Below are 2,802 nucleotides of genomic sequence, written 5' to 3'. Positions count from 1 at the left end.
ATACATAGATACAAAACACCCAGAAAGTGTTTTTGATCAAATTATTAAAATTAATAGAATTATGGTCATTTTTGTGAAATGCAATTTTAAAAAGTACCATTTTGCAATATTTCTAAGGTTTATCTAATATTATTTTCCTTGCAAGTTGACCTACTGTTGTGTTTTTTTTTTGTTTCTAGCCTTTCATATTATCAAAATGTAACTGAAGTGAACAAAACTTATTGATTAGTGAATTTGAGTTTCATTAAGCAACCATTCGGTTTCCATAGCAACCATTTGGTCTCCAAAGCAACCATGGATCTACTTTTCAAATAAAATCACTCAAAACTTTTTTTTTCGCTTTTTAAGTAGAACTTAAAATCTGTATGTCACTCAAAATATATGTGGTCATACATGTTTATGTTTTGAATCAGTAATTATAGTATTAATTTAAAAATAAAACATGATAACTGTACTTTAACGTGTTTATATTAAAGTAAAATTTTATTTAGGTTTCAATGGACACAACAATTTTCCATTTCTACTTGTCTCGTGTCCAGTTTTTTTACAGTAGCTACATTTCCTTGTATTATTCCTGTCCTGAATTACTGTTATTTCCGGCTTTGGTATAGTGGGTTTGGGGCAGGTTATGTCTTTGCTGCCATAACAGAGTGGCCTAATCTCTTGATACAAGTACCACTGACGCATTGCGTCTAACCCCTTTTTTGGCAATTCCGTTGGTTCAGATAATGGGTTAATTACAATTCTATTGTTTAACAACAGGAACTGTTTTTCATCATTGTCACAGTACTCCCTAACAAAAACTACTCCTGGCGATTCCTTTATCATTCGAAAGTGATGATATGTTGTTAGTGCTGGCAACTATTTAAGAAATTGCTTTAAATATAACTTCCAGTCGAAAAATTTAACAGGGCAATCTTCATCATCAACAAGTTGTGCTATATTATGTTTATTCCTTGAGGAATCTGTAACAGATTTGGCTATTTCCTGTAATAATGTCTCCATTTCACCTTTAAAAGAACAAAATGTAAATTAAATATCAAGTTTTGTTTGCCAGAATTTTACCAGAGAACACTAAGATGGCAACTTGCAAAACATGTTCTTTTTAAGTTTGACCAAGTCTGACCATTCCTTATTCTTTATCTTCTTTTTTTAAGATAAATGTTCTATGTGATGCAAAGGGCTAAATGTTTGATATGACACGTTAAACTAAAAGTCAATGTAAATTCTTAAAACAAGTACATTGTATGAATATCCAACTCACTTGAATCAAGTGTGATAAATATAAAACCACGGTAGTTCTTATTAATGCAGTATAAAGTGATGTAATTAATGTATTACTTCAATACTTTCTTTAAAATGTTTTTTTTTTTAGTTCTTAACACATATAATAATTTTGAATACCTTCCATAATCCAAAATGTCAGCCTGGATGAAATTTGGTGTGCCCAGCTTCCATGCAACAAAATTCCACACTGTTGTGTCTGTCTGTCAATACTCTCCACATACCATACCTTGAAAAATAATATATTCTTATGAATTATAGTAATGTTAATGATCACATGATGACTTAACTTAAATAACAATACAAACATGGAGATTTTTGGATGTTAAAAATTCACAAAATATTAAATCACATTCACGGACATTGATTTGAATCATTTCAATGTGTATTCATTCTATCTGGTATTCTGGTTGAAGATGTACAGTTAAATAATTTAAGTTTCAGTGGTGAATAGAAAGGAAAATGATATACATTAATAAAATCAACGGTACCAATTTTGTTGCACCAGATGCGCATTTCGACAATACATGTCTCTTCAGTGATGCTCGTGGCCAAAATATTTGAAATCAAAAGCTTATATAAAAGTTGAAGAGCTATAATCCAAAAGGTCCGAAAAGTATAGCCAAATTCGTGAAAGGAATCAGAGCTTTGCATGGAGAGATACATTCCTTAATTTATAATAATTTCTAATATTTTATAACAGCAAATTTTAATAACACAAAAAATCCGTATTTTAATACTTTACAAAAGCCTATTTTCATTCATATTAAATACTTGCATGTAATATTACATGTTTATACTAACATATATTGCATATATTGCAACTTTTCACTTAATATCTATGACAGAAATAAAACATACCAAATTACAAAGTTATTCTTGTTCTGCCCTGTACAGTTGTCCATGTGAAGTTTGACTGTTGTTTCCCCATTTGACTTATATTCAAAATGGTGATGTAGCATGCTAATTACACTATTGGCACCCTTTCCAGTCTCTTCACGTTCATCAACAAGGTAAAATATCTGTGATCCTAAAAGGTCAATGAATATATATAAATGTCATAATTATGTTTATACAATGTTAATTTCTGTGTCATTTGGTCTCTTGTCTCACACTTAAATTATATACACAAAAAAGATCAAACTAACATAACTGTACAAAAAATTAACCAAATGAATGTTGAAAACACAAGATGCATGTCTTTAAAGTGCAAACAAGACATACAGTACATGTATGTCAATATTTTTAACATCTGCTGACTGCATTGTACTAATATGCATTCACCAACATGACAAAGGAATATAGGCAAAAATGTAGAATAATATTTACCTGGACCTTCAGCACAGACACCAAAACACTGACATTTCCATGGAGTTTTGAAAAACAATGGACCCACTTGTTGTGCATAGTGTGAATAGTGTATATGTTGTGCATAATCAAAGCTGTAATGCATGCTTCCTTCAAATGATAGTGGCGGTTGACCTGAAACATAATGTGTAACAATTATAATAATTAAAA

The 2,802-nt window shown here is 30.3% G+C and overlaps 1 pseudogene; it reads right to left on the bottom strand.

Annotated features, from left to right (window-relative positions):
* Positions 1-483: 483 nt before the first annotated feature.
* On the bottom strand, positions 484-2,294 carry LOC139504315 (uncharacterized; annotated as a pseudogene).
* Between the last annotated feature and the right edge of the window lie 508 nt (positions 2,295-2,802).

Source organism: Mytilus edulis, chromosome 14 (assembly GCF_963676685.1).
Source record: "Mytilus edulis chromosome 14, xbMytEdul2.2, whole genome shotgun sequence".
NCBI lineage: Eukaryota > Metazoa > Mollusca > Bivalvia > Mytilida > Mytilidae > Mytilus > Mytilus edulis.
Note: the sequence above shows the minus strand (reverse complement) of the source record. Positions and strands in the feature narration are given on the sequence as shown.